This window comes from Pelophylax lessonae, assembly GCF_965119305.1.
Source record: "Pelophylax lessonae genome assembly, chromosome: 4".
NCBI lineage: Eukaryota > Metazoa > Chordata > Amphibia > Anura > Ranidae > Pelophylax > Pelophylax lessonae.
In genome coordinates this window covers 42,691,430-42,718,717 of record NC_138771.1, presented here as the reverse complement: position 1 = coordinate 42,718,717, position 27,288 = coordinate 42,691,430, and the positions used below count along the sequence as shown (strand labels likewise).

The 27,288-nt window shown below is 40.7% G+C and overlaps 1 protein-coding gene across 1 annotated transcript in view; it reads left to right on the top strand.

Annotated features, from left to right (window-relative positions):
- SV2B (synaptic vesicle glycoprotein 2B) overlaps positions 1–27,288 on the top strand; it is a 277,072-nt gene that overhangs the window by 816 nt on the left and 248,968 nt on the right. The gene's annotated exons all lie outside the window — the stretch shown is intronic.

Here is a 27,288-nt window from a genome sequence, read left to right as displayed (position 1 = left end):
CCGTCCCATAGAGGAGAGCGGGACTCTGACAGGTTTGTCTCTGCACAGTGATTGGAGACAGACCTGTCATCCGCCTGCTCAGTGGGGATCAGAGGAGCGATCCCCGCTGAGCAAGCGGAGTCCGTCAAATCGGATTTTCCCCATGTGAAAGGGGCCTTACTCTCGCAGGGATACACATTAGCCCTCTGAGCTGGAGAAAGTTACCCATGCAGTGAGGCCTCCTCAACACTGCAAGGGTTAAAAGGGAATTTTATGATCACAGAATACACTTTCCTCCTAAAAAATCTGTATTGTAATAACACTTCTGGGTGGAGACCAAACCTGATTTAAGCCAGCCAAGCCTGCTGTCTCATGCTTGTGATAGCGTGTGTAATACATCCTCAAGCTATCTGTTTGTCTGCCCTGTTCCTGCTCTTCTGTTTGGATTTCCCAGTTTATGACCTTGTATTGGATATCTATTATTCTCTGAACTCTGCCTGCCTTTTGACTACAGATTACAGCCTCATTATTCTGAACCCTGCCTGCCTAGTACCTGAACTGTCATTGAACCCCTCTGCCTATCTTCCAACTGAAAGTACCTGTTTGCTTTGCTCAGTTTGCGCTTGCCTCGGCATGGTAGCCAGGCACTATAGCATTGTGTATACAGTGTGTAAAATAAGTATGTGATCCCCTGCAGATTTTGTAAGTTTACCCGCTTACAAAGAAATAAAGGGTCTATAATTTTTATCATACAGTGCATCCGGAAAGTATTCACAGCACTTCACTTTTTCCACATTTGTCATGTTATAGCCTTTATCCAAAATTGATTAAATGCATTGTTTTGTTTTGTTTGAAATCTTTGCAAATTTATTAAAAATAAATGTATATAAGTATTCACAGCTTTTGCTGTGACACTCAAAATTGAGCTCAGGTGCACCCTGTTTTTCACTGATTATCCTTGAGATGTTTCTACAACTTGATTGGAGTCCACTTGTGGTAAAATCAGTTGATTGGACATGATTTGGAAAGGTACACACCTGTCTATAAAAAGTCCAACAGTTAACAGTGCATGACAGAGCACAAACCAAGCCATGAAGTCCAAGGAATTGTCTGTAGACCTCAGATACAGGTTTATATCGAGGCACAGATCAGATCTGGAGAAGGAATTCTTCTCTGAATCATTTAGATGTTCATTGGCATGATTGTACATGTGCCTTCTTGAGGAGGAGGACTCGCCATGTTTGGAGAAAAATGCTGACTATGACCCTAGGAACACCATCCCTACAGTCAAGCACAGAAGTGAAAACATTAAGCTTTGGGGCTGTTTCGCTGCTAAATGTACAGACCGACTTTGCGGCATTGAGGGGCCAATGGATGGGGCCGTGTATTGTAAAATTTTGGATGGGAACCTTCTTCCCTCAGCCAGAGCAATGAAGATGGGACATGGATGGGTCTTTCAGCATGACAATGACCCAAAACATAACGCCAAGGCAACAAAGGAGTGGCTCAAGAAGAAACATTAAGGTCATAGAGTGGCCTAGCCAGTCTCCAGACCTTAACCCTATAGAAAATATATGGAGGAGCTGAAACTTTGAGTTGCCATAGGACAGCCAAGAAACCTTAAGGATTTAGAGAAGATCTGTAAAGAAGAGTGGACTAAAACCCCTCCTGAGATGTGTGCAAACCTGGTCACCAACTAAAAGAAACGTCTTACCTTTGTGCTGGCCAACAAGGGTTTCTCCACCAAGTACTAAGTCATGTTTTGCTTGGGGATCAAATACTTTTTATACTCACTGAACTGCAGCTCAATTTATAATATTTGTATCATGTCTTTTTTCTGGATGTTTGGTTGATGTTCTGTCTCTATCATTTAAAACACACTTATGATAAAAGACCCTTAATTTTTTTGTAAGTGGGCAAACTTACAAAATCTGCAGGGGATGAAATATTTATTTTTCCCGCTGTAAGTCCTGGGGGCAACGAGTACCAGTAGGCCGGCTTGCCCTAAGGGAAAGGGGGCTGCTATAGGTGAAGAACACAGAAGCCAGCTGTAATATCTGACCACCTGCTTTAGGGGTAAGCGTGACACTTTGACACATTGTGCCATTCAGCTGTATCTTACTATAAAGAAACTATGTACAAGTTATCGACCATCATGTCGCCCTGATGGAGATTTTCTGAAAAACTGATATGCGTTGGGGTTTCATCTATTTACAAGTGGTGGTTTCCTGTAGATGTGAGCAAGATGTGTGTATATATATATATATATATATATATATATAGTCAGGTCCATAAATATTGGGACATCGACACAATTCTAATCTTTTTGGCTCTATACACCACCACAATGGATTCGAAATGAAACAAACAAGATGTGCTTTAACTGCAGACATTCAGCTTTAATTTGAGGGTATTTACATCCAAATCAGGTGAACGGTGTAGGAATTACAACAGTTTGTATATGTGCCTCCCACTTTTTAAGGGACCAAAAGTAATGGGACAGATTAACAATTATAAATCAAACTTTCACTTTTTAATACTTGGTTGCAAATCCTTTGCAGTCAATTACAGCCTGAAGTCTGGAACGCATAGACATCACCAGACGCTGGGTTTCATCCCTGGTGATGCTCTGCCAGGCCTCTACTGCAACTGTCTTCAGTTCCTGCTTGCTCTTGGAGCATTTTCCCTTCAGATTTGTCTTCAAGTGAATTGCATGCTCAATCGGATTCAGGTCAGGTGATTGACTTGGCCATTTAATAACATTCCACTTCTTTCCCTTAAAAACTCTTTGGTTGCTTTCGCAGTATGCTTCGGGTCATTGTCCATCTGCACTTTGAAGCGCCGTCCAATGAGTTCTGAAGCATTTGGCTGAATATGAGCAGATAATATTGCCCGAAACACTTCAGAATTCATCCTGCTGCTTTTGTCAGCAGTCACATCATCAATAAATACAAGAGAACCAGTTCCATTGGCAGCCATACACGCCCACGCCATGACACTACCACCACCATGCTTCACTGATGAGGTGGTATGCTTTGGATCATGAGCAGTTCCTTTCCTTCTCCATACTCTTCTCTTCCCATCACTCTGGTACAAGTTGATCTTGGTCTCATCTATCCATAGGATGTTGTTCCAGAACTGTGAAGGCTTTTTTAGATGTTGTTTGTTAAACTCTAATCAGGCCTTCCTGTTTTTGAGGCTCACCAATGGTTTACATCTTGTGGTGAACCCTCTGTATTCACTCTGGTGAAGTCTTCTCTTGATTGTTGACTTTGACACACATACACCTACCTCCTGGAGAGTGTTCTTGATCTGGCCAACTGTTGTGAAGGGTGTTTTCTTCACCAGCGAAATAATTCTTTGGTCATCCACCACAGTTGTTTTCCGTGGTCTTCCGGGTCTTTTGGTGTTGCTGAGCTCACTGGTGCATTCTTTCTTTTTAAGGATCTTCCAAACAGTTGATTTGGCCACACCTAATGTTTTGCTATCTCTCTGATGGGTTTGTTTTGTTTTTTCAGCCTAACGATGGCTTGCTTCACTGATAGTGACAGTTCTTTGGATCTCATATTGAGAGTTGACAGCAACAGATTCCAAATGCAAATAGCACACTTGAAATTAACTCTGGACCTTTTATCTTCTCCTTGTAAATGGGATAATGAGGGAATAACACACACCTGGCCATGGAACAGCTGAGCAGCCAATTGTCCCATTACTTTTGGTCCCTTAAAAAGTGTGAGGCACATATACAAACTGTTGTAATTCCTACACCTTTCACCTGATTTGGATGTAAATACCCTCAAATTAAAGCTGAAAGTCTGCAGTTAAAGTACATCTTGTTTGTGTCATTTCAAATCCATTGTGGTGGTGTATAGAGCCAAAAATATTAGAATTGTGTCAATGTTCCAATATTTATGGACCTGACTGTATATATATGTATACCTTTTTGTTTGATCAGCTACTGATTTTATATGATATTTTTTTAATGAAATTGTATTAAAGAGGATGTAAACTCTGTCTTATAACTTGTACCTATAGGTACTGTAAATATCTCCTAATCTTGCAGTAGGAGATATTTACTTTTAATGCAGCCAATGACGTCTCTGAAGGAACGGCCACCCGTGCTATTAATGGCAGCTCCCGCGCGCATGCGTGGGAGTGATGTCATCACCCAATCAGGAACCATGTTGGCCGTCCTGCCGCTGAGCGGGCGGCACTGTGGGGGGCTTCGTTCTAAGGTAAGTATTTCATAATGAGCTAATATGCGATGCATACTAGCTCATTATGCCTTTGTCTTACAGGTTTTTTTTTTTTTTTTGGTGGGGGTTTACTTCCTTCTTTAACACATTTGTACTTTTATAATAATTTGTGTGTGAGGGCCTAAAAAGTCCCTAATCTGAGCCAATTGTACACTATTCTACATATGGGATGTGGAACCCAGTATGATCAGACCTATAGAATAATTAAAGCTGGCCATTCACTAGTAGAATTTTACATGACATTTTTCAATTTTTTCAATTTTAGTGAGGTCAAATTTATTTTAATTTTTGGACCATAGTGACTAGAAAATTCGATGGGGCAACATTTGAAATGTTTTATTGGAACGAATGAATATCTAACAGTATACTTGGTTTACATTCAGGAAATTCCATTCATACCAAAATCAAATGAAGAGATTTTTCATTTGAACATTCATTATTCCACTAGTGTATGGTCATTGTATAACATAAAAAATACATGAATAGACCTTAACTATATGCAACTTTATAGTTACTTTCATAGCAAGTCTCTAAGAGCCCATTCACATTAGCGCGACTTGTCAGGCGACTTGTCAGCCTGACAAGTCGCGGTATGTCGCGGTCCATTGAGTAGTACAGGAACCGCTCTAATAGGAGCGACACAAGTCACTCCAACTTAGAAAAGGGGTCCTGTACTACTTTGGGGCGACCTCGGAGCGACTTGCATAGACTTCCATTATGTGAAGTCTCTGCAAGTCGCGCCGAAGTCGCGGTGCACGCGAATTCACAGGTCGCCCCCCGAAGTCGTGTCGTCTCAATGTGAATGGGCTCTAAAATGAAAGACACCTTATTATTTTGTTACATGAATTGAAAAAAAAATTACTTTTTTTAGTATGATATATAGCTAAAAGTGGGTATAATCCAATAGTTGCCACTGCACACATAGCTAAGAGAAAATGGGCTTGGGTGCTCTACAATGAATGAAGAACGCATAATCGAAAAGATAAGGCGGCTCTCATGAGGCTTAAAAGGTGAACATACACATTGATGAAGTGTTATTTCAAGGTTCTGTCCTGAGGAAGATGAGCTTGTGCCTCGTCGAAATGTCAAAGTGTTCACCTTTCAGGCCCTGTAAGTGCCACCTTATCTTTTGGATAATAGCTAAAATTGAAAATTGGGTGCATGATGAGTTTTGGATGGGGGTGAGGGGGCCATCCAAAGCCCAGAAGTTCTGTTTTCCCAAATTTTTGGCTATGTTTTATGGGAGGCTTTGTATAGCTGATGTCTTTCTTTAGTCTGGGGTGTGCTCTTCTGTGCTGGAAAAGCTGTAATTAACCACAATGCTGCTACGCAGAAGTGATTGTATAAATAATTTATCAGGATTATGGAGTGCTTATTAAAGCCCTTTTAGCTCTTTAGGTGGTAGGCATCTGCAATTAGACTTGTCTGTCAAAGTAGCTGTTATTGGAGCTACTACTGAAGCACCTTACAGCAATAATATGGGGTGGACCCTCTGTCATATCATCCACCCGGTGAAGGATGACTTTCACATTTCATCTGCTGCAATGGTGCTAACAACATCTAGCATACTAATCAGTCCAAGAGATTGGGTGTTACATCCGCCTGAAGATATTTCATAAATTATGAGTAGTAATGTGCAAAATGCCTGTCAGGCCCCAATCACTGAATGTGTTGGCAGAGCTATGACAAAGGAGGGGGCAAATGGGGCACTCTGTTCTCTGACTGCCTCATTGACATGGGTGGCTGCAGCATCACTGTCAGAAGGAGCAAAGCCTGATCGCTGCTGGAGAGAGGGTTCTGTTCTCCCTTCCCTCCAATTGCAACCTTCTGTGGGCAGAAGAGAGTTGGAAGTTGCTCAGAACACACCTCTTTCTCAGAGTCATGCCATTTGGGACATTGACCTCCTTCCTGCTCCCTTTGTCCCAGGGTGGATAAAAATCAGTGATTTTTAAAAAAAAAAAAAAAAATCAAAAAATCTGATTTTTTTAATTTAAATTGGATTTTTGAAAAAAATGTTTTCAAATTTGTTTTAATAAAATGCTTTTGGAGCAAATAGATAGTGTTCTATTTAAGGTACATTAATAATTTAGTTTATTCAGCATGAAATTAATCTCAGTTATGTAGCATGAGGCTGTATATTCTGCAGTATTTACATTTTTGGTAAATAGTTCATGTTGATTCAGAGAGTTTAGTTCTGCTTTTAACATATTTGTGTTATTTATTCTCTTTTTAATTGTGCTTAATTATAAGTGTATACTGACTACTGCAAAAATAATTCTAATTGGTTTTAAATGAATCACTACCAGTGTATGAAGTTGTTGTTGTAGGGGAAACCCCAAAACTCATGGGTTTTAGGCTCCGTTCACATCTAGGCGTTTTGGGGCGTTTTTGGGGAGTTTTTCTGCTCTAGGATCAGCTCTCAAAACGCCCAACAAGACAAATCCTATTCATTTCAATGGCCCCTGTTCACATCTGAGCGTTTTGACGCTGTATACAAAACGCCCAACGCTCAAAAAAGTATATGAGCTTCTTTTTGGGCAGATTACAGGCGTTTTCCATTGGTATCTATTCAATCAAAAAACGCCTGCACAAAAAACGCCTATAAATCGCGGTAAAAATTGGCGGTAAAAAAACGCGCGAAAACGCTACGCTCAGGTGTGAATGTAGCCTTAGTAACATTTTTACTGTTGAAGCCAGATTGAAAAATATATTTATTTTTACAAAATTGTAAATTGAAAAACATGTTTGGAGAGCAATTCAGTCACATTACATTCTGTTGGTTTGAAAACATTTGCTCTATCTTCCTAAGGACTTGTATTACAATTTATACATTCGGAAGTGGGTGGCACCTAGCTAACTAAATTCTTTTGAAGTCCCATTTGAGTCTTTGGTGACATTCTTTGATATGCGGATGGTCATTAACATAGACATGTCACTTCTGAGGCTTGTTGGCTAAACAGGTCTTCAAAGGTCGAGATAGCAATCTAACAGCTGGAGGTGTAAATGGCTTTTGAACACAACAGCTGTTATACAATATGACTTCTCACAACATATACATCCAATATATCTGCTTAATCATAAATACATATTTGATAATCATAAATAAATGTTTGATGAATAAAATGGCTGTTTCCTTTTCGAGATCAATATGAGTAATAGCTGTGACTAAGGAAGATTTATGACTCCCGTATGATATTATTATCTTTACATTCCTGCTTACCAGGGTGGATAAAAATCAATGATTTTTTTTTTTAATTAAAAAAAAAATCTGTTTTTTTTATTTTTATCACATTTTTTTTAATAAAATGCTTTTGGAATAAAAATGTATCTAAAGATAGTTTTCTACTTAAGATACATTAATCATTTAGTTTATTCAGCATGAAATGGAGCTTAGTTATGTGGCATGAGGCTGTATATTCTACAATATTTATGTTTTAGGTAAACTCATTCAATGAATCCAAGCTCTGCAAGCTGAGATAACATGCACTGCACTGATGCATTCACACAATTTTACATTAACCATGAGATAAAACAAAGTGCAGGTATATTCATTTATCCCATGTACACTACAAACTGTATGATTGAATCGGTTCTCGCATCGCTGTTTTACTAACCTGACAGCTTATTATTCTAAATAGGAAACCTTTGTTCTGTTTGAAAATATTAAAGACTAACTACCAGCAAGAAGACGTCCTTACATTTAAAGAGCACCTGTCCTTTCAGATCCATCATGGCAGTGCCTGTTAGCGGGCATCCACTCACCTGCTGCAGCCACGTCCCTCACCTTGTTGTGTCACTGCCACTTCACCAGCCGTCCCATTAAAGTGACACAGATGACAGTTGCTATTTAAAAACTATCATTTAAATTGAGTAGATTTAAATCAAGCCTTTTTACTAGTGATTTAAATTGTGATTTAAATTGATTTGATTTAAATCAAATCCACCCTGCTGCTTGGAATAATAGATTATTTACAGTTAGGGTCCTTTCACACCACACTGCACATAAAAACTGAGCAAATGCATCAAAAATGCATGTGTGCTGATGTGCATCTAACATGCATCTTGCATTGTGTTTCTATGCGTGTTGGCATGCATTTTCATGTCATTTAAGCTACCAACAACAATTTGTTGTGTGTTGTGTTAAAATGCAGACAGGTTGCAATTTAACACAACATACTGCAATACACATGTATGAAACATTGTGGTATGAATGAGGCACATGGAAAACTATTAATTTCTATGGGCCCTTGCAGTGACCAGCATTCATCGGAAAATGTAGACCACTGCACATGGTGTGAATGAGCCCTAAAAGCAAACTCCGCTCTTCGGATGATGTTTCATTTTACACCCCTATTTAGGCCCCTTTCACACTTGTGCGACTTGTCCTGCGATTTGGGACTGCAGAGTCGCATGACAAGTATTTCTGCATGATTTCCAATGAGTACCGTTCATATCTGTACGACTTCAAGTCGCAACAACTTCAAAGTAGTCCCTGCACTACTTTTGGCTGATTTAATGCGTTTTGAGGTCCAAAGACATAGGCATTGCTTCAAGTCGCGTTAAAGTCATGTCAAAATTGCAGTAAAATCACGTGACACAAGTGTGAAAGGATGAAGAGTATGCAGGAGCATGAGAATTGCGCCCTCCATCTACCCACTGGTTATGGTTTCAATGCATTGCAGACTTAAATGCAAAAAAATTGTAAATGCACATTTTTGCTTTTTGGAATATGGGTGCATTTGCTATACACAGTATATACACTATATTGTCAAATGTATTGGACAATATAGTGCCTTTACACGCACATGAACTTTAATGGCATCCCAGTCTTAGTCCGTAGGGTTCAGTATTGAGTTGGCCCACCCTTTGCAGCTATAACAGCTTCAACTCTTCTGGGAAGGCTGTCCACAAGGTTTAGGAGTGTGTCTATGGGAATGATTTTAATATACATGTCTATGGGAATGCTTGGCCATTCTTCCAGAAGCGCATTTGTGAGGTCAGGCACTGATGTGGACGAGAAGGCCAGGCTCGCAGTCTTCGCTCTTATTCATCTAAAGGTGTTCTATCAGGTTGGGGTCAGGACTCTATGCAGGCCAGTCAAGTTCCTCCACCCCAAACTCACTCATCCATGTCATTTGGTGGAGAGGGGATTATGATGTGTGGTTGTCCAAGACCTTTTGGACAATTTCATCCTCCCAACTTTGTGGAAACAATTTGGGGATGGACCCTTACTGTTCCAACATGACTGCACACCAGTGCACAAAGCACAGTCCATAAAGACATTCACACCTGAGACCTTGTAAAACTAACGAGTCATATTACACTGGGGAGGAAAAATGGCTAATTGGGCCCAATTTGGACATTTTCATTTGGGGTGTACTCACTTTTGTTGTCAGTGGTTTAGACATTAATGGCTGTGTGTTGAGTTCTTATCAGGGGACAGCAAAGTTACACAGTTATACAAACTGTACACTCATTACTTTACATTGTAGCAAAGTGTAATTTCTTCAGTGTTGTCACATGAAAAGATATCATAAAATATTTACAAATATGTGAGGGGTGTACTCACTTTTTTGAAATACTGTATATATATATATACACACACACACACACACACACACACACACACACACACACACACACACACACACACACACACACAGTAATGGCCAATAATATTGGCACCTTCTGTCAGAGATAATGCACCACTTCGCCCATAGAACCTGTTGCAATTACAAATGTTTAGGCATTCTCATGTTTCTTTCTTTTGTTTGTATTGGTATGACACAAAAAAGCGGAGAAACAAAAAGCCAAATCTGACATATTCCATGCACAAAATGGACTGGACAAAATTATTGGCACCCTCAATTTAATATTTTGTAGCATACCCCTTGGAAATAATAACTGTAATCAATCGCTTCCTGGAACCATCAATGAGTTTCTTACACCTCTCTACTGGAATTTTCGACCACTCTTCTTTCGCCAACTGCTCCAGGTCTCTCAGATTGGAAGGGTTCCTTTTCCCAACTGCTGTTTTGAGATTTCTCCACAGGTGCTCTATGGGATTTAGATCAGGACTCATTGCTGGCCAGTTCAGTACTCTCCAGCACTTTGTCTTTAATCATTTCTGGGTGCTTTTTGATGTGTGCTTTGGGTCATTGTCCTGCTGGAAGGGCATGACCACTAACAGAGACCCAACTTTCTGACACTGGGCCCTACATTGCATTCCAACATTTTTTGGTAGTCTTCAGATTTCATAATGCCAAAAGTAATGGGACAATTGGCTGCTCAGCTGTTCCATGGCCAGGTGTGTGTTATTCCCTCATTATCCCATTTACAAGGAGCAGATAAAAGGTCCAGAGTTCATTTCAAGTGTGCTATTTGCATTTGGAATCTGTTGCTGTCAACTCTCAATATGAGACCCAAAGTGCTGTCACTATCAGTGAAGCAAGCCATCATTAGGCCGAAAAAACAAAACAAGCCCATCAGAGAAATATCAAAAACAAAAAAAAAAATTAACTGTTTGGAACATCCTTAAAATGAAAGAACGCACCGTTGAGCTCAGCAACACCAAAAGACCCGGAAGACCACGGAAAACAACTGTGGTGGTGTAATGTTCTGGTACCTCTGGTACCCTTGTCTCCATATTTTTCCTTTCCTAATTGCGTCCCATCTTGTGTAACAAGGGACGCATATACCTTTAAGACCGGATGACATCATTGCCGAGCGCCGCTATGAGCGGCTATTTCAATCGCCGGTTTGCTCTCACTCATCGCTCGTTCAAGCCGCATGTTCACCGCACCTACTCCTGTGAAGTCGGAGCTGCTGACATTCTCCCTTGCTGAACTGAAGCCGGAAACCTCGCTGGTGATCCGTATCTCGCTACGGGATCACCCCTCTCCAATGGACACTGTTACTCCTAAACCTATCTAAGTGATAAGTACCCCGCAGGGGATTCTTACTAACCAATCTCCTACTGTCATCTACTGCAATTACCAAGACTATCTGTATCTATCTATTCACTATCATCTGCATAGACTGTTAGCTCTTGGGACTACCTTCAACTATCCTTGCACTAGGTTACTCTGTCTAAGTATACTCCATCTGTGTCCTCTTACCATCTGCACTATACTTGACATCAGAACCTATCTGCTTACCATCACCTGCAACTCTCCTAATACTACTTCTAGTGCTCACCATACAATAGCCTGTCTCTCATCTATATATCCTCATATATTCTATCCCTCCATTAACATCTATTAATATATATATGGTATATAACAGGCTGTACACGGTGATGTAGTCCTGAGAGTTGGATATGTTTGTTCAACAGACACTTATGTTCCCTTGAGAGGCGACCCTACTGCCAAATACAAAAAGGAACTGATTGCCCTGGTGAAAGATGGCTTTGACAGGAAGCTTCTCACCAAAAAGGAGAAGGCTTTCCTAGTGCCTAGTGCCTAGTGCTGATCATTTCCTACAGCCTGTGGTGGTAAAAATGCCCTCGTATTTACGAGACTCCATGCAGGTAATTAATGAGTTGGGCAATATCACCTGGCAGGATAATTACATTTTGGTAACCGCGGATGTTTCATCCCTGTATACCATAATTTCCCACCAGCATGGCAGAGAGGCAGTGTCACATTATCTGAGGTCAGAAAGGTTGTTGAGTTTTCAGAGGGATTTTATTATTTCCCTTCTGGACTATGCAATGTCCCGAAATTACTTTTGGTATAATGGCATTCATTATTTACAGAACAGGGGTGTGGCCATGGGCGCGAAATTCGCGCCCAGTATGGCCAACCTGTTCATGGCCAAATGGGAAGAGGATGTCGTCTGGGGTGTGCCGAGGCCGGAGCTTGTGCTCTGGCGGCGGTACATCGACGACATCCTCTTCCTATGGGACGGCACGGGTGATTCCCTGATTGAGTTCATGGAGACCCTAAATGACAACGACAGGGGCATCAGTCTGACTTATGAGTCAAGCGTCAGCGAGATTCACTTCCTGGACTTAAGAATCCGTATCGAGGAAGGTCAGATTGTTACCTCAACTTTCTTTAAGCCGACTGACAGGAACGGGTTCATAGACACCACGAGTTGTCATCATAAGAAGTGGTTGGAATCCGTTCCTGTCAGTCAGTTTTTGCGCTTGAAGCGTAATTGCTCGCGTCAGGAAGATTTCCTGCAGGAAGCCTCAGTTCTCAAAGAAAGATTTCGTGAGAAGGGGTACGACGAATCTCTTTTGAATCAGGCCCTGTTAAAGGCTGATTCAAGAGTGAGAGAGGATCTTCTTCAGCCTAAACAGAGGGATATTAAACGTCCCTTTGATTTTGCATTCCTTTCTTCGTACTCCACTCAACATTTTTCAGTTAAGACCATTCTTCGACGCCATTGGCATATTCTGAGGAATGATTCAGTATTGGGCCCCCTTTTACCTCCCCAGCCTCAGGTTATCTATAGGGGTGTCCCTCCCTTAAGGTTGCAGATTGCCCCCAACATTAGGGATCCTCCCAAAAAAGTCTCCTTTTTTCAGCAAATGGGAGGCTTTTATAAATGTAGGAGGTGCACTATCTGCCACCTTAATGTGGAGAAAAAGAGACGTGTGGATACCTTCCAATCTGGCTCCACTGGACAGGATTATAAAATCAAACCATTTATATCCTGCACCACCAGGTACGTGGTTTACTTGGTGAGATGTCCTTGTGGCCTGGACTATGTTGGCCGCACTATCCGAGAGCTTCATGTGAGGCTCAAGGAACATGTGGCCAACATAGTTAAGGGCTTTCCCAAACACAGCCTTTCTAGGCATTATGCTGAGTGCCACAATAGTGATCCCAGTGGCACCCTATTTTTGGGTATTGACAAATTTTCAGGACATTGGAGGGGAAGTAATTTAACAAGAGGGGTTTCCAAACTCGAAACGAGCTGGATTTATAGACTCAAATCCTATACCCCCCTGGGTCTGAATATTGAATGGGATTTAAATGCCCATATCAGTAATTCTTAGATTGCCCCTCTTTTTCCTTATTTTCTCTTTTTATTTCTTTTTGTTTGCTGTGCTATTAATGGATATTTTTATGCGTAAGAGTATACATGTTTTTTAACATACTAATTCATTTTATTGTGTAGCATTTTAAACGTTTTCATGTGTGTCATTTTGTTGTATTATTTTTGTATATGTATGTGCTTTTTGAGACCTCCTTGTGCTTGGGCTGCTCTGAACTTGGGGCACCACAAGATGGCGCTGTCTCCCCCGGAGTCACGGCTTAACATATGCGATCTCTATGTGCCTTTTGGTATATGGAGTATTTTCCCTCTTTCTGGTTTATTCCATGTATTGGGTTTTGTTTTCATAAAGGTAGCGGAGATTTAATATGGTGAGTTTCTTTTGGAAGTTTTTTCCTTTCTCTTCTCATTGTGTGGTTCTCCCCTTCCTTCCTTCCGGTCTGAGCATTACTTCCGGTCGTGTGGAGCGCATACCTCACTTCCGGCTGCTCAGTTCCAGTGGGCGGCTCTCTCCTTCACTATAGAAGGCATTGGTGCACCCTGTAGCCACACCCCATGACGACGTCCAATCGGACGAAACGTACGTCGGGTGGCGTGCTGGGTAGCGCGTGCCGGAATCCCTGGAGGAGACAGGACGGCCATAGGTTTGGTGGTCCACGGACAGGATGCCCTATAGACACCCGGAGGTCTCTATGCTCATTACTACATGCGAGTTACATCATGATGTTTGTGAGTACCATACCTCTTTTTAGAATAAAGCATTTTTAAACAGTCTACGCTATGAGATGTTCCTTCTCTCTCTGCATATTACATTCTACTGTGAGCATATCAGGAACACACTGGAGAAGCCTTCACCTATCACTGGTTATGCGCAATTTTTGATCTCTGTCATGGGGATCAACAGCTCCTGGTAAGAAGTTAGAATTACTGGTGTTGGAGTGCTGTCTGGTGGCGGTTTTTCTATCCTAGAAATCACTTTTTGAATGAGGAGTCGGATTCATATGGACTGTCATCATATTGCTTTATTCACATCTTCAAGTGGGACTGTCATGACCAAGGGTTTTTAGCGCTACAGTTTTGTTTTTATTTCTTTTTAATCTGCTACAATTCGGATTAGCGTGGCTGCTGGACCCAACTATATTTGCTGTTTTTACAGTTATTACATTTTTTCTTTAGCGCAGCAATTTTATTGTTTTGTAACATCTAAAAAAGCCTTCACAGTTCTGGAACATCCTATGAACAGATGAGACCAAGATCAACTTGTACCAGAGTGATGAGAAGAGAAGAGTATGGAGAAGGAAAGGAACTGCTCATGATCCAAAGCATATCACCTCATCAGTGAAGCATGGCGTGGTAGTGTCATGGCGTGGGGATGTATGGCTGCCAATGGAACTGGTTCTCTTGTATTTATTGATAATGTGACTGCTGACAAAAGCAGCAGGATGAATTCTGAAGTGTTTCGGGCAATATTATCTGCTCATATTCAGCCAAATGCTTCAGAACTCATTGGACGGAGCTTCACAGTGCAGATGGACAATGACCCGAAGCATACTGCGAAAGCAACCAAAGAGTTTTTTTAAGGGAAAGAAGTGGAATGTTATGCAATGGCCAAGTCAATCACCTGACCTGAATCCGATTGAGCATGCATTTCACTTGCTGAAGACAAAACTGAAGGGAAAATGCCCAATGAACAAGCAGGAACTGAAGACAGTTGCAGTAGAGGCCTGGCAGAGCATCACCAGGGATGAAACCCAGCGTCTGGTGATGTCTATGCGTTCCAGACTTCAGGCTGTAATTGACTGCAAAGGATTTGCAGCCAAGTATTAAAAAGTGAAAGTTTGATTTATGATTGTTAATCCGTCCCATTACTTTTGGTCCCTTAAAAAGTGGGAGGCACATATACAAACTATTGTAATTCCTACACCAGTCACCTGATTTGGATGTAAATACCCTCAAATTAAAGCTGCAAGTCTGCAGTTAAAGCACATCTTTGTTTCATTTCTAATCCATTGTGGTGGTGTATAGAGCCAAAAAGATTAGAATTGTGTCGATGTCCCAATATTTATGGACCTGAATGTATATTTGTACAGTATATACATATTATATATACAGTATATACTGTATATATACATTTCACGTTGGTTCCCTTAGTTCTACAGTTTTGGTATCATGATGATAAATTTCATACTAGCAGCAGAGTTGCAATGATGGATCCCTCTGATCTTTGTTCTGCTGCTTGCAGACGTCTCCCCACAAGAGCTGCTTGCCCACATGTACAGTTGGCAGGCTGAGCAGATATCAGAGAGACAAACCACATGAACAACAATTAGGAGTGAATGAACATTCTCCTTTCATGGTAACATTTGTTTTTTTGCTTAGCTGACTTGATTTTAATATCATAATTAGCCCCCAGAGACCAGAAAAGAGTTTCAGCTTAATATAACCAATTTTGTTTCTGCAAGTTTTTTGTATAATAATACAGTATTATAGCTTTACTATGCAAGTCGGGCTTCCTAATGAAGCTAATAATCTAATTAAAAGTTTTCCTAAGCTGGTTAAATGCGTTTCATGGATTTAAAACAGAAAATACAGCATTCTACCCCTAGATGGTGCTAAGTGTCATAGGAAATCATACTTAGCACTATCTAATGGCCACATGCTGTATTTTCCTTTTTAAACTAATTAAAAGCTCTACCAAAACAGGAAATAGCCTATTTTTTTTTCTGCATCTATGTACACATCCAGGCACTTTTACTTGGCAAAGGTTTTGTATATCAAAAAATGAATAAAATATCTGCGCGATAACACATATATTACAGGTGAGCAGCCACTTGAGCTATCTATGATACAAAATGCAAGAGTATAATAAATGTAAAAAGCAGCGCTAATAAATGAAAACCAGTGTTGTAAAACAAAGATACATTTAACTCAATAATCATATTAATATTAAGTTTGTAAAGTGAAAAAATATAAGTGAAAAAAATAAAAGTCCATCAAGGCCCATAGAAAAGGGCTAAATAAGAAAATCTTGTACACCACGAAAAGTGCAAAAGAAAGGCGAGGACAAATTATCCACATCCACTAGTGTCCACCCATCCATGACATCACAATACTTCCACCAACAGGTGACACCAAGTGCTCAAGTCTCTTACAGGATCATGTGGACCATCATATAGTATGGTCGAATGCATAGGTGTGCGCAGCTTATTGCATTAGGGTGTGCACCCCAAAGCCCAAACACATATCCCTGTGTATATACTGATGGTGTCATTAGGGTAGAGATCGATGTCTGTAGTTCTATTGTTATTTTTTATCCTTTTTTACAATTTTAATTTTTTTGTCTGCACAGTTAGGGAGCTTTGGTGAAATATCAGGGGTCTAAACAGGGGGAATCTGCACCACAAGGGGTGATTAGGGTGTGCCCAGGCCCACCTGGCACACCCTGTGCCCACGCCTATGGTTGAATGTTGCACGTTAAGTCTCCTTATGCAGGGGAACTCCAGGATGGCAGTGGTGTATCTGGTCGGAGTTAGTTGCTCAACATGATGGAAAATAAAAAGCATATGCGCCCATAGTGTAATCCGTAAACAAAAAATAAAAATCCAGTAACATGTGGGGTTTGTAAGCAATAACAGAATTGCACAAAACAAATCCCAGGGCAATAAGCTTTAAAACTTGCCTATGGCAATAAAAAAACAGCAAAAGAGTTGCTTTCCCATTAGTAGCAGGCTGTGTGGCTTCACCAGACTCATCCCCTGGTCAGCAGACGTGTGTGATGACTTAGCAACGCCCAACGCATTTCATCAGAGAGATGATGTCGTTGGGGGACTGGCTTAGCTAAGCCGGTTAAATTGATCTATGTTTTTACAACACTGATTTTTATTTATTAGCGCTGCTTTGTACATTCCTTTTACATTTTTTTTGTATATAAATGCATCCCTTTATGTAACTGGCTAGCTTTACTCAAGTAAATATGCCAAAACTACCAAATACAGAGATTCTTGCAGCAATCTCACTTACTTAGTAAGGACACAGGTACCTGTTATTACAATAAAGGCAGGTCACTCGATGCAGCTAAATAATATAAAAAAGACAATTTCAGTTAAATAATGGGTTCTCCAGTTAAAATGCATGTCAAGCCAAACATTTATTTTTTTATTTGGGAAATTATTAGAATCTCTCTCTGTTTTTTTCAATGCTATCCAGGGCTCCGCTAAAGAGATTTAACCTCACTTTGTGTCCTGCTGTATAATTCTCTTACTCTGCTAAAGAAACGCCATTTTTTAAGGTCGATTTTCCTGCTGGAGGTTTCTCCTCACTTCCTGTCTGGCAAAGCAATGCCTCTCTGATGCAAGTTTTGGCTGAACATATGCGTTCATTTTCAGAAAAGTGCTTAAAGTGTTTGTTACCCTAAAGGAAAAAAAATGGATCCTGTTCCCTTAAAGCATGTTATACAGTACAGTGCTTGTGCTGTGTAATTTGGCCACCTGTATTACCTGAAATACCTGTCTGATCCTGCCTGGTGCTGTCCTCCGCTCTGTAAACTGACCACGGTTTATCATGGATGCTGAGCCCTGACATCGTGGTCAGTTTATGTGCCTCCATCATCCGCTCTCTACTCCCATCCCCCCGCCTGTCAGCTGGTGACAGTGCCCGCCCCCTCCCCTCCCTTCCTGCTGCTAATGAAATATATTACCGTATAATGATACAATCCCCTCCGTTAAATAAGGACATGTGCCCCACTTCATGTGTTTTATAACAAATATGCCGATTTCTACCTGATTTCAGAGCGCCTCCCGGCGCTCATGTGACTGCTCGCTGATCTCGTCCTCTCCTCCCCTCCTCCCGGCTGATATCAGCCGGAGTTCTCAAGGTCTGCAGGAGAAGCGAACAGCCACGTGAGCGACAGGAGGCGCTCTGAAATCAGGTAGAAATCTGCATATTTTTTTTAAAACACATGAAGTGGGGCACATGTCCTAATTTAACAAAGGGGATTGTATGATCATAATATAGTCAGTGGCTTTACAACCACTTTAAAGCTAGTTTTTGTAAATGGTTCTATATAAATAGCTTACTACTTATACCCTAAAGTGGGGTACACACTAGTAGAAAATCTGCCGAAAATTCCTGTCCGAGGTAAAATCGTACGATTTTCGGCTAGTGTGTACATTACTTTCAGCAGCCGATGCCGACATTTTTAACGAAAAAAAAACGGAGGGACAAACACCAAAATTTTTATCGTCCGTCCCCAGGCGACCAATTTTCGTATGCAGTACGTTTGCGAAAAATCAGATACGAAAGACCGCGCATGATCTGAAGTTGCTGACGACCCGGAAGTCTAGGAGCAAATGTCCCAAAAAAAAAAAAAATCGGACGAGAAATTTTGTGAACATTTATGCACTGTCAACTAAAAATGGTTATGAATGCTGAGCAAGAAAGAGAAAAATCAGAGGATATTTCGTCTGATTGAAGTGTACGGACCTTTAAAGCAGAACTTCCCTCTCTCAATCAACATTGACTATTTTTAATCCATAAAAGAGAAGTATGTCTTCAGTTTCATTCTGGTTTCTGGATTAGGCAAAATGATGGCATACATCCCAGGAGTCTTCAGGAGGGGAGGAGGGGTTTTCTGAACTAAGTACACCCTCTTGCCTACATGCCAGAACTAAGGATAAATGGATTCAAGAAAGTAAATGATACATAAATCATCTGACCTTATTCACGATTGCCAAAGGCCAGAAAAGCTAGAGGGTGTTTTTCAGAGTAATTTCTAAGCAAAATAGACATGGATAGATGGGGGGGAGTTTTCTGGGTACAGGTGCATATCCACAAACACAGCGTGGGTTCAGGGATACGCACCCGCACCCACATGGATGTCACATTGGGACACAATGGCTATGTCTGTGCAGCCACTGTGTCTCAATTGAAATCAATGGGACTGCCTGGACGGGGATGTATAAAATTCCTGTGCAACCATGTGCAAGTAAACACAGCCCTGCACATGGATTCGGCATAGTATGTCCCATGTAAACACGGCATAAAGAGTCCTTCCCTTGGTGCTAATGGAAAAAAAAAATTGGTAGCTGTCTTTATTGGAGAACCCAGGAAGGACCATGTATATCACCTTCTCATATGGATTATTTGTCCTCATTGGTCAAAGACAAATGCCCAAGTCTTATAGCCTGTACTTAAAATAAAGCTGAACTTCAGAAAAACAGCTAAATACTTAGATGAATAACATATATGGAGCAGGTTTACATGCTAAAGCATTTGTATTTGTGTCCAATTCTAAGATACAGTAAAACCTTGGATTGCGAGCATAATTTGTTCCGGAAACATGCTTGTAATCTCAAGCACTCTTATATCAAAGCAAATTTCCCCATAAGAAATAATAGAAACTCAGATGATTCGTTCCACAACCATTTATTCATAAATCCTTCAGTTTATAGTCCATATAAAAAGATTATAGCAATGTGATTGGTTGTGTAACCATAAAATATCCATCCACAAATGGCTTTTCCTCATCAATATGGGTTACCCTTACACCGGTATTGGTATCAGTGCGGATACCAAGTATTTACATGAGTACTCATACTCATGAAAATACTCCGATACCCGAAACCGATACCTTTGTGGTGCGATTTGAGCCCATACAAAATTAATGGGCTCAAATCGCATTTCATGAATCACATGCAGTTTCCCTCACCGCTGCTGTGTTAACCCAGGCTTGTCATAGTGATTTCAATCTGGACTCACGCCGGAGTGGTGGGGGAAACTGCATGCCATTCGGTCAGTAATTGCACCCCATTCCTGTTCAAATCGCATGTAAATCTTTGCAGTGCGATTTGAGCCCATTCATTTTGTATGGGCTAAAATCGCACCACAAAGGTATCAGTACTCGGTATTGACAAGTACTTGACGGAAAGTATCTTGCCAGTATAAAAAACTATATTGGTGTATCCCTACTAATTACACTTTATTAGGTCAGTTGAAATACATTTTATGTAATACAATGTTATCTATTTATGTTATTTTTGCATAACCTGGTTAAAGGAGGAGTGTGTGTTTTTGTGTATGAATCACCAGCTGTACTTTAATGGCCCTGAGGCCTTAGTCAGCCCTGACACATGCTCGCTGCACAGCGACAGCCAGTGTCTGAGCCATGACTGGCGGGAGAAGAGGTGGATAATTACATCTTCTTGTTTGTCTCTGCATTTGTTTTCCTTACAATGAAGTAAAGCGGGCGCTCTGATAAATGATGACATTCAGCTGAGTGCTACTTGTCTTCCTCCACCTTTTATGTTTCTGATCTTATTCCAAAATGAGGTAACATCAAAGGCAAGAATGAAAGAGCTTCTGAGAAAAAAAGTCAATTTTATTTTACGTTTTAAAGTGGGACTAAAATGTATATAAACATCACAACCTGAAAACGCTATTTCATTATTTTTTTTTTTTATATATCAGATATCAAATTGAAGACCAGGCCTTTTTCTGACACTTTTTGTTTCCAAGTAAAAATCTGTAATTTTTGATAGAAAATTACTTAGAACACCCAAAATTATATATATATATATATAAAATGTTCGGTGTTCTAAGTAATTTATTTACATATATATTAAGCGATGCGCAAACTGTTGGCGCTATATAAATCCTGTATAATAATAATAATATATAATAATATATATATATATATTTTAGCAGAGGCCCTCGTGAATAAAATGGCGGGTTTTGCAGTTTTTTATGTCACATGGTATTTGCACAGCAGTTTTTCAAAAGCAAATTTTTTGTAAAAAGTACACTTTATTGAATTTAATGCACACAAACACAATATAATAACCAATTTTTGGTAAAATATAAAAGATGGAATAAATAGATACCTAACATGTTATACTTTAAAATTGCTCACGCTCGTGGCCTTAGGTGAAGCTGTAAAAGCCTTTGCAGGCTACCAGTTTAGAGTAATGCCCCATACACACATGCAGATTATCTGCAGACTTTTGTCTGCAGACTTACCAAAACCATATAATATGAGGTCAAACCTAAACACTTTCAATTTGTATGCAATCCGGCAGGCCCTTGCACTACATAGAAAAGGTAAGTCTGCAGACAAAAGTCTGCAGATAATCTGCACGTGTGTATGGGGCATAAGAGCCCATTCACACTGCCGCGACTTGTCAGCCTGACAAGTCACGGTCAGTCGCGGCCCATTGATTAGCACAGGACCCGTTCTAATAGGAGCGACACAAGTCGCTCCGACTTAGAAAAGGGGTCCTGTACTACTTTGGGGCGACCTCGGAGCGACTTGCATAGACTTCCATTATGTGAAGTCCCTGCAAGTCGCGCCGAAGTCACGGTGCACAGCGGTGCACGTGACTTCACAGGTCGCCCCCCGAAGTCGTGTCGCCTCAGTGTGAACCGGCACTAATAGAGGAGGTCTGGTGCTACAATTATTGTTCTAATGCTGACGATCATGGCAATACCTCATGTGTGGTGCGATCGCTATTTACATATGCACAGGGCCGCGGGAGCAGCAAGTGTGTGCGCCTTTGTGCATGAGCGCGGGGGGGACGTGGGAGCTTTGAAATTTTTTTATTTTATTTTATTATTTATTTATTTATTTTGCACTATTTCTTCAAAAAAAACAATTTTGATCACTTTTAGTCCCGTTTCACACTAGGGCGACCTGTGAGGCGACCTGGCCGTTCTAATAGGAGCGACACAAGTCGCTCCGACTTAGAAAAAGGGTCCGGAGCTTCTTTGGGGCGACCAGGAGGCGACCTGTCTAGTGGCGGATCTTCCTCCCAATCCTCTCCGTGCCCTGGCTTCCGTCTCCTGCAACGTGACGTTCGCAGGGGGGGGAACCGGCGGCAAATTCAAATGTAAAACACACAAAACACACTGATACAATGCAAAATAAATAAAAAATCACATTAGTTTGCCCCCCAGTGCCCTTTCCTACAGTTTTACTGCACTTTATATATATATATATATATATATATATATACACACACAATATATATGTATATATATATCTATATATATATATATATATATATATAAAATATATGTATATATATATATATATATATATATATATATATATATATATGTATACATACATACATACTTTAACTTTTTATAGTTTTTTATTATATGATAATTTATGATTTTGTGTTTCAAACTTTATCATACCCGAGGTGTTATAAAGAAGAACGCACAGTAAAAAAAAAATCATATGTAAATAGTTGGTTTGGGCTGCTCATTCTTAAAAATTCTATGCAAAATAATGGTACCGCTTTCAGCACCTAAAATCCGAAAGAATCATACCGCCAGGGAGGTTAAACAAGTGCCGTTCATTCAGTAAAAACAAAATAGCAAAAACTGCATTTTTTGGCAGTACTTTATGCCTCATGCGTCCAAATGTGCACAAATATGCGCAAACGTCCATTTACATAATGCACAAAACAAGAACATGAGAATTCGTTTCTGTGAAATTGCGCGAACGTGTATGCGTAAAAATACACGAAAATACTTTAAAAAAAAAAAACTGATGAAAAAGTAGATGCTTAAATGGGAGTATTGTGTGCAAGAGGCCTAAGGCTGCTTTCCTTCTGATGCATTTTTGCTGCGTTTTTACCTTATTAAAAACGCAATAAAATATTTTCCTTTAAATACTATGGGACATCACTGTGCTGCGGGTGCGGTGCGTTTTGAAAAGTCCTGCTTGCTGCATCTTTAGACATGCAGCTCTTCATTGAAATGCATGGAAAATGCATCAAAAATGCACAGCGGTTGCATTTTTTGGGTCATGGGTCAGGTACAATCTGGGAGTCAGACACCCATAAAACGCCTCGGAAACACTTTAAAAACACATATGCATTTTTGATGCATTTTTTTCAATGGAGCAGTGTGAAAGCAGATGATTCTTGCAGCATGTACTTCCTGGAATCCATCTGCCCTTAGCTCAGGCATGCAGACAGGATGTTGTGCTTAGCTGAGAAAACCCTTGATATCAGACAGGAAAGCACAGAACACCAATATCGTCTTGCTGTAATTGCCTGTGGGTCAAAAAATGTATGTTGCCCTTACCTCAGATTCCAATCTGTTACCAACTATTGTACCTATATTTTATGACTCACCTCCACCTTGCTTTGTCTTCTTGGCTATAAGGTTATATATACATTTTATTAAAAGTATTTTAGAATAAAAAAAAAAACAGTTTTGAGCTTCAGTTTCCCAACCACCCACCTAAATGATAACATGCAGTCACCTCAGGCTGTACAGATGCCATGGCAAAAACGATGTGCTGTGTTTGGGCAGTATCACTTGTAGCATCCTCTAGCTTGCGTGCTAGGTGTGCAAAGTTAAGTTGTCAGTGTAGGCAAATTGGCTTGGCTGAGAGCAAGGCCTCGGCTTAATCTGGGTCAGGGTTTAGCTACTCAGGGAGGCTGTATGACTTATCTTGCAGGTTTCTCTCACTTCCCCCTGGTCTGGACGTTGGTAGAAACTAATGATGATCAATAGCCCTATATATAGGTAAAGATGTGGTGGGTATAGGGTATACACAACTGACCAAGAGATACTCAATGATCTGACATGATGTATTCAATAGCCCTATATATAGATAGAGATGTGATGGGAATAGTGTATATGCAAGTGACCGAATAAAATACTGTATCATCTTTGGAAAAAAAAATACTGTATCACCTAATATGATGTAATCAATAGCCCTATATATAGATAAAGATGTGGTGTGTATAGGGTGTATGCAAGTGACTAAATAAAATACTCTAACTATCACCTGATATGATTTAATCAATAGCCCCATATATAGATAAAGATGTGGTGGGTATAGGGTGTACGCAATTGACCGATTAAAATACTCTAACTATCACTTGATAGTATGTAATCAATAGCCCTATATATATATATATATATATAGGTAAAGATATGGTGGGTATAGGGTATACGCAACTGCTCGATAGATACTCAATGACCTGATATGATGTATTCAATAGCCCTATATATAGATAGAGATGTGATGGGAATAGGGTATACGCAAGTGACCGATTAAAATACTGTATCACCTGATATGATGTAATCAATAGTCCTATATATAGATAGAGATGTGATGGGTATAGGGTGTACGCAAGTGACCGATTAAAATACTCTAACTATCACCTGATATGATGTAATCAATAGCCCTATATATAGATAAAGATGTGGTGGGGTATACAGTATACGTAATGACCTGATATGATGTAATTGATAGCCCTATATATAGAGATCTATGTATGGTATATGGTGTATGGTATGCACTACTGAATATACTTCTCACTATCTGATCTCTGAACTTGTAAAAAGCACAAATCTCTCTTTCTCCCTACACTACTAGGAATGTCTCACTGCACTATCTGACAAACTGCAAAAAAATGATTCTCTCCCTGCCTCAAACACGTTCCTCTCCTTCCCTTCTAGGAATGTCTCTCTGCACTGTCTGACAAACTGCAAAAAAAGCTATTCTTGCCCTGCCTCAAACGTGTTCCTCTCCCTGTCTCCTCGCCCGCACAATCACACTTCACGCTGCGGCTAGCGAGCAGCCTTTATTTAGTGTGGGGCGTGTACTTGGCCCCTGAGCCATGATTGGCTAAAGGCAGCCTGCCTTTTGTCCAATCATGGCAGAGATCATTTGATTGGCCAAAGCATGAGGTCAGGGTGCATGCTTTGGCCAATCACATAACGTGCTGCACGCCCCCTGCGCGCGCAGTGCATTATGGGATCTAAAATTTCCAGCGAAGAAGCACATTTGTTCGTCATTTGATGAGCGATAGAAGTTCGAGTCAAACTTAGCTTTGACTCGAACTCGAAGCTCAACCCTAGTAGAAACTTCCAGAACTGGAGGGTGGGAGTAAGGAGGGTCTGCCATGCATATTTATGAGGACCCTGGCCAATCCCCAGCCAAAAAAGGGTCTGGAAAAGGGCAACTCATCTCATAAATAGGTATAAGTCAGGGATCCTCAAACTATGGCCCTCCAGCTGTTGCGGAACTACACATCCCATAAGGCACTGTAAAACTCTGATATTCACAGACATTACTAAGCATGATGGGAATTGTAGTTCCTGAACAACTGGAGGGCCATAGTTTGAAGACCCCTGGTATAAGTCATGCCAGCGAGAGCTGTTAGGTGGAAGATGGAGATGGAGTGCTGAGGAGGCTGTCAGAGGTCCTTGCAAGGTGCCCCTAGTCTGGAAGAGTGACCTTGGGCCTAGGGCTCGGGTGCTGTAAACGTTCCCCTTACACCACATGGAGTAAACCCTTCCTGGAAGCATGGGGGCAAGTGAGAGAGACACCAGGAGCAGGTCAGCACATCCGGGAGATCTCCTAAGAGTCAGCCGGGTGGGCTGGTGAGTGTCAGTCTGGAAGACTGTGGGGAGATGTTAGCCTGGAGGGCTAGTCAAAGGGGCAGCTGCAGCCAGGTTGGTTGGCAGTGCCTGAAGAGGAAGTGCTGAGAAAGAGTGAGCTGTGTCACCCATCCTATCTTCAGGTATAGGGGCAGCGAGTCCCTGCCTGTAATGGGCCTTTGCTACCAAATTTCAACAGGGTGACACAGCTGGGTTCTGCAAGCAAGAGTGTGCTGGAGGAAGAAGAAGAGCTGTATATAGGACTGTATATAGCAGAAGTTGCCCCTGAACTTTGTCTGAAGTCAAGTGGGCATCTTATAATTTCCAATCCCTGTTCAAGTTCATATCCCTCAAGTTAACAAACAAAACAAAGTCACGGACTGTTCTCTTACTCTGAGTGCCTGTGGAAATTTGATGTGCCTGGCTGTGCAGGGTGGGGTATCCCAGTTTGCATGCAGTCCCTTAGGGGTGCCCTACTCACTCATGACCTATTCCAAAAAATGAGGCTTCGCCGCAACCATGAGCCAAATGTTTGGCTGGTTGCGGCTCAGTAGCTACATAAAAACTCCCAAATTGAATGCCAACATTTAAAAAAACAGCATTCAAAGGGCTAGTCTCAAGCAATGGACATCTTTTACCAATCCAACTATAATGGATATTAGGAAGGAATAGAATATTCTTTTATACCGAGAAAAGCTTGACCTTGAAATGTTCCACAACACCTCTAAAAAACGCTTTACTTTCAGGTGGCAAGCTTTTATTGATTCCACTCTCGGAAACATCATCCCTCTCCACCTCATTCTGTTACAATCAAGGCCTACTGCTCCAACGTCAGAAAATTGCCAGTGACTAGATAGAGTGCCGCACTATATTAGTTCCCTTACCAGCAAGATCAAGCATCACCAATCCTATATATATATATTTATATACAGTATATATAGTGTACTAGGGAAATATCTTTTATATGATCGGTCTTAATTCTTTTCCTTGGGTTTGTTTTATTTCTCTAGCTTATAGATTTGAGTTTTGGTTTCTACATGATAGTTATATCCTAGGATCAGGACAGGCATCGCTTGGACCTCTCTGGACCCTTTCTGAGGTTGGTAACTCTCCCCTGAGTTAATCCATCCACGTCTCCTGGATATCAGAAATTTTTATTCAGCTCTTCATTTCTATGGGTTTTGCATAGATTGTTATACATTATTATGTACCAATTTCTTCCACAAATTCTTCCTTCTTTTGTATACGGGGCTCTGACAGCCCCCCCCCCCCCTTTGGAGGTGTATTGTCAGCCTAGTTTTTATATTATGCAAACTTTAATAAAAATGTATTAAAAAAAAAAACTGTATTTAGGAGGTGGCAGTATAATCTTCTAAATGATGCCTGTCAGCCATTGCTCTTCTGCCCTCTTAAAAATGATAAATTGTGGGTCACAATTTAAAGGGAAGGCAAGGGCATGCTTCCGTGATGAGATGTTTTGCATACTTTTGCAATTAACCACTAGAGGGAGCAGCGCCGTAACTTTTACCTGATATATATATTTTTTACTAAGTTGTCCATTTGAATTGCACTTGGGGTTGGTCTAGGTATAATTTCATTTTAATCTCCATGATGGCAGCGGCTGATGGCCCCTGTCTATTCACTA